Raw genomic sequence first — 12,244 nt, forward strand, 5'->3', positions numbered from 1 at the left:
GAGCAATGCTTGGCAGCCAGGGCTGAGAATCTCTTCTGCTGCCCTGTCTCCAAGTTAGGCGCAGAACTCTGGGAGTCAGCAGGCCTATGTTGGCTTCTGGCGCTTGGATGTCCCGCCCAGCCCCGGAGGTCAGAGCCCACTGAAGAGACAGCAGTCCCGCCCAGCCCCTGGAGGTCAGAGCCCAATGAAGAGACAGCAGGAGCCAGAGCCCCCAGCTGAGCACAGACACTTACTCATCCTCCCCCTCGCTGGCCACACTAATGGGAATAGTTAGGAGACAAACTCTTCAGTGCTAACAGGCTGCAGCTGCTGTTGTGGCAGCAGCCAGGTGGTGAGTCGGCACAGTCGATGCCTGGCTTAATTTGCAGCAGGAAGCGGGGCTGGGGACGGTCTGCTTCCTCTGCCTCTCTTTGTCCCCAGCAGAGCCCTGCCTCCTGGTGAGCGGTGCAGCTGGGAGAGGTAATTGGATTTGATGAACATCTAGTTCTATGGAGACAGAACACTTTAGGTTTTCCCATGAAGGTCAAAGGCAGGCCAGATAGTTTTAAGATTTGACCTCTAGCATCTGAAAAGACAAATAATGGAATTTTTTTTTTTTTTTTAGTGAGTTTGTGGTTGAAATTTTGGCTATTTCAAATGGGTAGGAGGGTACACAAAATGACTGAATTTAACCCCTGAGAATAAATTCTGGACTGCTGTAGAATCTTCTGGAGAATGGCCTGGCCCTTCCCACCTCTCTAGCCTCATGTCTTACACCTCACGGATACACTGGCATCGTCCAGGCACGGGCCCACCCCACACTTCCACTTCTGGAAATGTGTTTTTTTCTCTGCATAGGTTGACTTTATCCTAACTACCCATTTTGCTGGGCCAACCCCTGTATATCCTTCCAAACTCAGTTTGACACACTTTTCCAGGCAGGTGCTCTGCCTCCTCCTTGTGTGAATTTGCATCGTAGAAGATCCTGTGTGCAGCTTGCTTGGATCCCTTCTGCCATGCACTGCTGCAGAGGGGGCAAATACTGAGCCTCTCCAAGCCACATTCTCTTTGCATGTAAGATGGGACTAGTAATACCCATCCCTTAATGATGTGGCAAGGATGAAGTTGACTCATTTGTACCAAGTGTTTAAAATGCCATCTGATAGTTAGTAAATGTTCAACAAATGATTGCTACTGTTCCTTTTCTGGGATGACAGGTTTCCACATCTGCCTCCGGGGACTAGCTCAGGCCCTGCACTTAGTGTGGGTCCAGTAAGGGTCTGACAAGGACTACTTGAGGGAGAAAGAGGAATAACTAAGAACCTGATAAGCTTCTTAAAATCATCAGTAATTATAATCAGTTTTTTTGAGCTGATTGTCATTTCTGCCCAATTATTAGGCAGTGCTATAATGTATGCAAACATAACATTTACATAATACTTTCTGTGTAAGTGGCATGTTCTAAGTAGAGTAACTTAATATAGTAACCCTATGAGCAAGTCTTATTAACTTTAATTTCATCATTTGCAGTTTGCAAATGAGGAGCAGCCTGGTTCCGGAACTGGTGGCTCTAATCGCTACACCACAGTGTAGTTGCTAGAAACACAATGAAAGCTCATCCGAGTGAAAAAGGCCCAGCCAAGCTCAGGCCCCTGGAGGCCAGAATGGAGTGGGCTTTGGTCTTGGATGGGAAGCACGTCTGTCAGAGAAGGCCGCACAGTTCAGGAAAATACCCCTGGCCAACATTCTCAGATGAAGCCCCTCAAAACAAGCAGCTTAGGAAGCTCACAGGGCAGAGGAACAAGTGTGCGGGTGGACAGGGCTGGGCAGAGAGAACAGAGCCTTAGTGCCCTCCCCTGGAGGAGGCACAGACCCTCCCCAACATGGTCCTCCCTTAGCCTCAGTCACCAGCTGAGAGAACAGCCTCTTAAAATTGCACCCTCTGCCTGCCTTTGTCTCCCATTTTGTGACCCTGAGAAGTCAGGCATCTCTCTCACAATGTCAGTGTGGCTTTAGAAATGCTGTTTTGTGTCCTTGTTGTTGTGTGCACTTTTTGTGGACACATATGCCCTGGAAGGTGCCCCAGTCGCATGTTGTATTAACTGCATCTTTTTATTTTCTGTATTCTGATGCTTTGCTGTTTTAGGGCCTTGCTGTCTTGGCGGGAGTCCCCCTCCCAGGGCTAATTACTAGAGAAAGTCAAGGGCTGGCCTGAGAGTGCACCTTTCATATGCAAACCAACCAATCTAGAATGCCTACCAGCGACACTTCCTCTATTGCACTTACACTCCCGACCAGGCCATGATTCCCTGCCCTCATCACCCCAGGGCCAGGTAGCAAACAACTAGACACAGTCCCTATACCCCAGAGCTTGCTGAAATTACTCAGACAAGCCAATCCTCAACCCGCTTGCCCTGTTTTGCATGCTCTTTCCCTTGGAAACCACAATAGAGAGCCTTGCCCACGGTTTTCCCCTCTCCCTCTGTCTTCAACCAACTCTACTGCTTGCCTGTGTGCCCCGTGTGGAGGAGTGAGTGCCTCCTCCTCTTGGTAATTGCAACAAGCTACCTTATCAATGGCAGTCTTCTGATCTGTTGGCATCATCAGACCTGAATAATGATAAAATCTACATTTCAAAACATATATGTATTGCCTTAGAAATGCGTTTGGGAAAAACTCAAACTGTTTCTGTTAGGCCTCTGAGCCCAAGCCAAGCCATCGCATCCCCTGTGACTTGCACGTATATATATGCCCAGATGGCCTGAAGTAACTGAAGAATCACAAAAGAAGTGAAAATGCCCTGCCCCGCCTTAACTGATGACATTCCACCACAAAAGAAGTGAAAATGGCAGGTCCTTGCCTTAAGTGATGACATTACCTTGTGAAAGTCCTTTTCCTGGCTCATCCCGGCTCAAAAAGCTCCCGCACTGAGCACCTTGCGACCCCCACTCCTGCCCGCCAGAGAACAAACCCCCTTTGACTGTAATTTTCCTTTACCTGCCCAAATCTTATAAAACGGCCCCACCCCTATCTCCCTTCGCTGACTCTCTTTTCGGCCTCAGCCCGCCTGCACCCAGGTGAAATAAACAGCCATGTTGCTCACACAAAGCCTGTTTGGTGGTCTCTTCACACGGACGCGAGTGAAAGTTTCTTCTCTCTTACATCACAACGATTTAATGCAACCCAATGTGGAGGGGATTTCTTCCTACCACCAAACAAGCCATCGGTTCTGTAGTGGACACCAACTGGGTGTCCTCCAATTCAATTCCCATACTGTCTACCTGGAGAGAGCATCAGACCCCACAGGTTGAGGGCTCAGTCCCCAAGACTGCCCCCCACCCCAGACACCAGTCTCAAGTCTGGGCTTCTGGAACTCTGACCCACCAGCTTCAAGTTAGGGTTCCCATGACACCTCTTTGTGTTCAGCTAATTTGCTGGAGCGGCTCATAGAATTCAGGGAAACACTAACTTATGTTTAGCAGTTTATTATAAAGGATATTACAAAGGATACTGACAGAGAGATGCGTAGGGTGAGGTATGGGGGAAGGGGCACAGAGCTTCCATGCCCTCTCTGGGCATGCAACCCTCCAGGAACCTTCATGTGTTCAGCTATCTGGAAGCTCCTAGAACCCTGCCCTTTTTGGGTTTATGAAAACTTCATCAGGTAGGCATGATTGATTAAGTCATTGGTCATTGGCCATCAGCTTGACCTTCAGCCCCTCTCCCCTCTCCAGGGGTTAGGGGGTGGGGCTGAAAGTCCCAGCCCTCTAGTTATACCTTGTTCTTTCTGATGACCTGACTGGGCCCCATCCTAAAGCTATCAGTCAACATAAGCATACAAAAATGCATCACTTTGGAGATTCCAAGGATTTTAAGAGTTAAATGCCAGGAAACGGGATAAACACCAAATATATATTTTACAATGTCACAAGTTGTAACCAGCACCAAGGTCAAAAAACATTACCAGCCATTTCTAGAGCATTTTGTTCTTTTACAATCCAACAAACATGTATTAAGTGCCTTCTATTCCTCATGCCTTTACCGATTCACTACACATTTGACAATCATGTACTGGGTGTCAGACTCTGCTTGGGCGTCACTGAAGATACACCGGTGAGCAAAACAGACACAGTCCCTGGCTTCACCAGGCATGTCTTTTAGTGAAAAAGACAGTTACTAGTCAAATAATCACACAAATGAATTTGCAATTGCAAATGATGGTAAATGCAAGGAAGAAAAATCACGATAGCTAACATTTATCATGCATTGCTCTGCACAGGCGGCTCTGTGGATTATCTCCTTTAGCCCACTCACTCCCTTAGGCCTGTTAGGTGAATCTTGTTAATATTTACAGTCTACGCTGGAGGAAACTCAAGTGAGGCCTTGCCCAAAGGCCCCCAGCTGGAGAGGTAGAGCTGGAATTGAACTTGACTGGCTGATGTATGTCTCTGCATATATTCACCACGCTGCAAAACTGCCAAGCCCTACTGAGCCACCAGCTCTGAGGGTATAACACACACCAGGGCTAGGCACGGTGGCCTGTGCCTGTAGTCTCAGCTACTTGGGAGGCTGAAGCAGGAGGTTCACTTGAGCCTGGGAAGTTGAGGCTACAGTGAGCTATGATCACATCACTGCATTCCTGCCTGGGTGACAGAGTGACACCCGGTCTCAAAAAAACCAAAAAACAGGCCAGGCGTGGTGGCTCACGCCTATAATCCCAGTACTTTGGGAGGCCGAGGCGGGTGGATCAGGAGTTCAAGACCAGCCTGGCCAACATGGTGAAACCCTGTCTCTACTAACAATACAAAAATTAGCCAGGCATGGTGGCAGGTGCCTGTAATCCCAGCTACCCAGGAGGCTGAGGCACGAGAATCGCTTGAACCCAGGAGGCAGAGGTTATAGTGAGCCGAGATTGAGCCACTGCACTTCAGCCTGGGCACCAAAGCAAGACTCCATCTCAGAAAAAAAGAAAAGAAAATCATAAGGAAGATAAAATATATTTACTATTCACTAAGTGGAAGTGGATCATCATCATCAAGGCCTTCATCCTCATGTTGCGTAGGCTGAGCAGGAGGAGGAAAAGGAGGGGTTGGTCTTGCTGTCTCAGGGGTATTGGGGGGGAAGAGGTGAGGTGGAAAGGGAGGCAGGAGAGGCAGGTGAACTTGGTATAAATTTTATTGAAAAAAAATTCACATGTAAGTGGACTTGCACAGTTTAAACCCCTGTTGCTCAAGAGTCAATTGTATTCCACTTTTCTATCTATCAGGTAGAGCTGCTTCCCAGGGTGAGGGTGGACACAACCTAATTCAGGATGTGTCTCTCTGAGGGCAGTGTGCCCTCAAAGGAGGGAAGGCTTTAATGGGGTCGAATCCTTGCTTTGCTACTTACTGGCTGTGTGACCTTAAACAAGTTACTTAACCTTTATGAGCTGGTTTTGGTGTTTGCCCAGTGAGATACAATATTAATCTTGCTGGGTTGTGTTAGGATTCAGGTTCATGTGCAGCTAGACCTTGGCAGACAATAGGCCCTCTCTTCCTCATTTACAGGGCATGTGTTCTTCCTACAGGCACTGGACCAGAACTTGAACAGTGAAGCCAACTTACTCTGGGCAGCAGCAAACAGACCCTTCATGATGTCACAGGGATGCCAGAGTCTTTTCTGTATCTTCTTTGTCCTGCTTTTCTTGCTCCTCTGGGACTCCCATGCAAGGCCAGAGTTAAACAGGCACCAAAGACACAGCCTCCAAATGATTGCTGTGCACAGAACCAAGTGACCTCGAATACCCTCGTACTTTGTTGGCCTCAATTTTGTAAACATATGTACAGGATCGCGTATCCCTCAGGACTTCTGTGAGAAAACAGTCTTCCTAGCGCGAGGTATTTTCAGCAGATGTGTTAATGCTAAGAAAACAAAAAAATTTCCACACCGATGGGAGAGAAGTACGTATTGGTTTTATGCCAGCTCCCCACCCTCCAACTTGTAGGAGAGGAGTGAGCTTGGCAGAGACTAAACTTGCTCTTTCATTTTTGATGCTGTTTCTTTGATTTTTTGGCTTGACCCAACAGCATCTCAGGAGTTCTAACAAAATAAACAAAAAACCCCACCATGTAGAAATTACTTGAGATCATGTAATAACTAAAATCTTTTATATAAGTTTTAGTTCGTTTTATTAACTATGTCAAAAAAATAACAGGAACAGATACCATATAAATGAATAAATAGTTCTTATACATAGGGTCAGCCCAGACTCAAGGGACAAACACATCTTCTCCATATATATGTAGGGCACAGTTCCTGGTCTTGACAGATGCTCCACAAACCACTTTATGCTGGTTTTGCCCAGGGTGAGGAGTTACATTTGGAGTTTCTTCCAAGTCTCCAGTTCTGTAACAGAGACAAATCCCTGCCCTTTCAAGTATTGAACTAGAAACATGTGTTATCTCCGTTTAGGGCAAGAGACAGGACCCAAGGAAGATACCTTCTTTTTCCCCCTAGACCTTTGGATTGATTTTGCTGGCTCCCAATACATATTGCCCTTTATTGTAAATGCTGGAATTGCCCTGGCCTCGGCCTTCGGATGGTGGTGGTGTCCATGGTGGTGGGAAGGAGAAAAATGTGCTGAGTAAATCTCTGACCACATTGTGCTAATGACTGGTAATGGAGGTCAGCTGAGCTGAGGGTACCCCAGAGACCATTTATCTTGCTTATCAGAGGGTATCAAATATCCCAATTTTTTGTGAGGGCCTGGGGATGCTTTAACCAGGAATCATATCTTTGGACATTGGCTTTTTCTGTTTTTAATCGAAAAGTAAAAAAACGAAGTCCATCACAGGTCTTATCTTTCCCTCTATGTATTTGGATGTCTTGAACCAACTTCTCAGTTATATGACTAGCAATTACCCTCACTCACCTCACAATCAATAACGTTCTCTCCTTTTTTTTCTTGTTTCTTAAAAAATGCTTTTATGAAACAGTAAGTAGAGTTTCCACAGTTGCTTAGGATACTGCAAGAACATGTCACTCCTACCTGACAAGAAAAATCCAGGTAATCTACAAAATAATAGCTTTTTCAAGGTTATAAGTTATAAAGCAACCAGGGGACTGAATTTCAAATGTGCTAAATCAAAGGTGTGGCTTCACAGTCTTGTGCTAAGACCTCAGAAAGAGAGAAAGGTTAGACTACTCAGTCATGCATAAAGCTCTTTGAAGAGGTTGAGGTCCTCCAGGTTAAGGGTCTTGTGCTGGGGAGAGTAGCCTGGATTATCCAGGTGGACACAATCTAATCACATGAGTGCTTAAGAGTGGAGAACATTTCCTGGCTGCTGAGAACCAGAGAAATGGCTCCATAAAAAGGACTCTGCCCACTGTTGCCGGCTTTGAAAATGGTGGAAGGGAGTCACAAGCCAAGGAATGTGGATGATCCCACTTTAAATGTAAAGACATATAGAGGATAAAAGTAAATGGATGAGAACAGTAAACAAAGCAGGAGTGCTTATATTAACATCAAAGTCAAATCCCAAACTAGGAATTTTACCAGGGATAAGAAGAGCCTTTCTATAATGATGGAGGGGCCAATTCCTTAAGGAGCTATAACAACCCCAAGTGTGTAGATATGGAAAAATACAGCTCCAAAATACATAAAGCAAAACATGATGGAACTAAAGAAGAAATAGATATATTCACAACCACAGCTGCAAATGTCAACATTCCATTCTAAATGACTGATAGAACAAATACGTAAAAAGAATCAATAAGAATATAGAAGACTTGAACGACACAGTTGTGGGAGCTGGCCTCCAAGATGGCCTTCAGTGGTATTCATACGTATGTGTAATACCCTTCACATCATATTTGAAATTCCTGCAAAATTTCTTTTATTTTTTAAATTAAAACAGTTATTCTATTTTTTAACATTTATTTATTTGTGTTTATTAATTGTTTTAGAGACAGGATCTCACGATGTTGCCCAGGTTGGTCTGGAACTCTTGAGCTCAAGAGATCCTCCCATCTCAGCCTCCTGAGTAGCTGGGACTATAGGTATGCACCACCATGCCTGATTCAAAATTTTGTCTCTTGTTCTTTACACCTCATTCTATGTAATTTCTTCATATTTATTCTTCATTCCATGAATTCCCTCTTCATCTGTGTCTCATCTGCTGTTAAACCAACATTGAGTTTTTAACTTCGACTATCATGTTTTGGCTGGGTGTGGTGGCTCACGCCTATAATCCCAGCACCTTGGGAGGCTGAGGCAGACAGATCACTTGAGGCTAGGAGTTTGAAACCAGCTTAACCAATATGGCAAAGCCCCTCTCTACTAAAAATACAAAAATTAGCTGGGCATGGTGGCACATGCCTGTAGTCTCAGCTACTCGAGAGGCTGAGGCATGAGAATCGCTTGTACCAGAAGTTGCAGTGAGTTGAGATCGTACCACTGCACTCCAGCTTGGGCTCCAGCCTGGGCGACAGAGACAGACAGACTCCGTCTCAAAAAACAACAATAAAAAATTATTATGTTTTTCATTTTCCAAATCTTGGCCATATAACATTTTTATTCTTTAAAAATATTGCATATATTCTTTTATGTTCTATGTCTAATTTAAATTTCAGAAGTCCTTGTGGATTTGATTTTGTTGTTTTTCCTGGGTCCATCTCATGGAGATTTGTTTTCTTGGTATTAAGTGATATTTTTTGTGACTTCATATTTGTTGGAATTTTATTTGTGGGAATTCTATTTGTGGGAATTCTTTGTGTCCCCTGCTGAAAGTAGTTTTCTTCAGGAAGGATTTGTATCTGCTAGATGGTCACTATTTTTTTTTTTTTTTTTTTAAGATAGAGTCTTGTTCTTGTTGCCCAGGCTGGAGTGCAATGGCGTGATCTTGGCTCACTGCAAACTCCGCCTCCCAGGTTCAAGCGATTCTCCTGTCTCAGCCTCCCAAGTAGCTAGGATTTCAGGCGCCAGCTACCACGCCCGGCTAATTTTTGTATTTTTAATAGAGATGGGGTTTCACCATGTTGGCCAGGCTGGTCTTGAACTCCTGACCTCAGGCAATCCACCTGCCTTGGCCCACCAAAGTGCTGGGATGACAGGCGTGAGCCTCTGTGCCTGGCCAAGATGGGCACTATTAACTCAGAACCTGGTTTTTAAAAAGACTCAGTTTGAAGTTTTTCTAGCCATAAAAATAGTATGGATTTGGGCTACAAAACTATCTGAGAACTACCATGAGGTTATGAATCCCTGAGTTTTTTTCTCCCATCCATATAATGCCAATTTATGAGACAGCAATTTTCTTCATAGTCTACTCTGGGTGAGGACAGGCTTACTTCTGATTTGCTCTTGCACTGAGAGTATACCCCTTTGGGATCCTAGCATTATGATGGTATCTCTCTCTCTCTCTCTCTCTTTCTTTTTTTTTTTTTTTTTTGCTGTTTAATAACAATAATAATAATAGTCATTTGAGAGTAGTTTGAGGTTTACAGAAAAGTTGCAAAGAGTACAGAGAGTTCCTGCATACTCAGTTTCCCCATTAAGATCCTTCCATTACCTTGCACAAGTGCTTTTAAGCCATCTCTCTCTCATTTCTTTCTTTCTTTTTTTTTTTTTTTGAGACGGAGTTTCGCTCTTGTTGCCCAGGCTGAAGTGCAATCCCAAGTAGATGGGATTACCGGCACATGCCACCACACCCAGCTAATTTTTGTATTTTTAGTAGAGACGGGGTTTCACCATGTTGGTCAGGCTGGTCTCAAACTCCTGACCTCAGGTGATCCACCCGCCTTGGCCTCCCAAAGTGCTGGGATTACAGGCGTGAGCCACCGCGCCCAGCCATAGCCTTCCCTTCCCTTCCCTTCCCTTCCCTTCCCTTCCCTTCCCTTCCCTTCCCTTCCCTTCCCTTCCCTTCCCTTCCTTCCTTTCTTTCTTTCTTTCTTTCTTTCCGAACAGTAAGTCTTTTATTTATTTATTTAAGTAACATGAATAAGTTCTTTAATGGCAGTTTCTAAGATTTTGGTGCACCCATCACCTGAGCAGTGTAAACTGTACCCAACGTGCAGTTCCCTATCCCTTACTCCCTCCCACCCTTCCCTGAGGCTCCATGGTCCATTGCATCATTCTTAGGCCTTTGCATCCTCGTAGCTTAGCTCCCGAAGGTATCTCTTAGTACATTTCCCACCCTAGGCAGCCCCTGGTCTTTGTCTCCTGTGTCTTATGTCCCTTGGGGTGTAAAAACAGGAACTTTGGTAAGTTTCTATCTTATTATGATGGTTTCTTATTTTTTCTGTATTTTAAAACTTTTCATTTAAGCTAATTTCTCACTTACAAAAAAATTAGAGAAAATTACCATATACCTTTTCCCAAATTCCATAAACATTAATATCTTACATAATTACATTATGATGATCAAAATCAAGGCATTGATTTTGATAATATGATTTTCTGATTTATGACTGATTAGTATTTTATTATTAGAAGTTTACTTATAATAATTATAAGTAAGTGGTTCTGTATGTATGGACTCCTCCTAGATTATTTTCTTGTCTTTTCTTGTCTTTCTTCTTTTGTTTTACTATTACCAACAATGATGAAATGAATGAATACACAGCTAAATGAATCTTATTTTATTAATAAAGAAAATTGTATTTACTTAGAAGCATTTAGAATGTCAACAAAACAACTGCAACTTTTTTTTTGTTTTGCGGCTACAGAGTGGTATTCATTAACAGAACAACAATTATTTCATATAAGCTGCATCAGAAACAACCGAAGATGAAAAAACTACCATCCCCGTACGTTACTAATTTGTGCTGTGCACCAACAACAACCTGCTTTAAATATCCATGCCAATTTACAACCCCATACTGTATCAGGCAAGGTTAGTGGCTATTGAACATATCACCAAGGCAGGGCTATCTAAAGACACATTCAGTAATGTGTTAACTATACAAAAAAACCACTGTACAGTTAAGAATAAATCTTACACAGCCTCCCATTTCAATGTCTTTCTTTAAAAGGAATGAGTTGTGTACAAGGGGGTTAAATGCTTTAAAGACAAGAAAAAGAAAACTGTGCTAGAACCAACTTATTCACCATCGTCATCTTCTTCATATTCATCTTCAGCTTCTTCCTCCTTGTCCTTTTCATCTTCCTTCTTTTTCTCACTTTTTCAGCTTGACGACTCCCTTTTTTGCTGCATCAGGCTTTCCTTTAGCTCAATATGCAGCAATATCCTTTCTGTATTCTTCCTTTAGCTTTGCAGCCTTCTTTTCATAAGGCTGCTTGTCATCTGCAGCAGTGTTATTCCACATCTCTCCCAGTTTCTTTGCAACATCACCAATGGACAGGCCAGGATGTTCTCCTGTGATTTTGGGGTGATACTCAGAACAGAACAAGAAAAAGGCTCATGGAGTCCTCTTTGGTGCATTGGGATTCTTGAACTTCTTTTTTCTCTCCCCTTTGGAAGTTATATGGCTTTTCATTTCTCTTTCATAACAGGTCTTGTCTGCCTTTGCCATGTCTTCAAATTTTCCTTTCTCATTAGCATATATGGTCTTCCACCTCTCTGAGCACTTCTGAGCAAACTCTGAGGAGTTGACTGGAGCAGCTGGGTACTTCTTCCTATGCTCCTCCTGACAAGCTTGCACAAAGAATGCAGATGATGAAATTTTTGCCTCTCAGCTTCTTAGGATCTCCCTTGACCATGTTTAGTTATCTTTCCTCAGCAAGGCACAGAGTTGCCCAGTGCCTGTCTGGCAAGTCCAGCTCTCTCTTGCCCCAGTATTGTCTCTATGGAGCTCAACGTACTGCAACGGCTGTGAGAGCGGGAGCCAGACGCAGCCTCTGCACTTTCTCTGCTCTGTAACCAGGTACATGAATCTTTAGGAACTTGTAGAAACTTACTCATAGGGTAAATTCATAGAATGGTATTACTGGGTTAAAATGCTCCTACATAGATAAATATTGCCAACAGCCTCATCTTTTTATTTTAATTTTAAAAACTTACGTAGAGTAAAATCTACTTTTTTGGTGTAAAGTTTTATGAGTTTTACACGTGCATAGAATCTTGAAACTAACAGCATAGGCAGGATACAGAACAATTTCAACACCTTAAAGAATTCCTGGCCAGGTTCAGTGGCTCACACCTGTAATCCCAGCACTTTTGGAGGCCAAAGCAGGTGGATCGCCTGAGGTCAGGAGCTCCAGACCAGCCTGGCCAACATAGTGAAACCCTGTCTCTACTAAAAACACAAAAAATTAGCTGGGCATGGTGGC

At 43.8% G+C, this 12,244-nt stretch overlaps 1 pseudogene; it reads right to left on the reverse strand.

Moving 5' to 3' along the window:
* Positions 1-11,054: 11,054 nt before the first annotated feature.
* Positions 11,055-11,674, reverse strand: LOC101125023 (high mobility group protein B1-like; annotated as a pseudogene).
* Between the last annotated feature and the right edge of the window lie 570 nt (positions 11,675-12,244).

The sequence above is a fragment of the Gorilla gorilla genome, chromosome 1, assembly GCF_029281585.2.
Source record: "Gorilla gorilla gorilla isolate KB3781 chromosome 1, NHGRI_mGorGor1-v2.1_pri, whole genome shotgun sequence".
In the NCBI taxonomy this organism is placed as follows: Eukaryota; Metazoa; Chordata; class Mammalia; order Primates; family Hominidae; genus Gorilla; species Gorilla gorilla.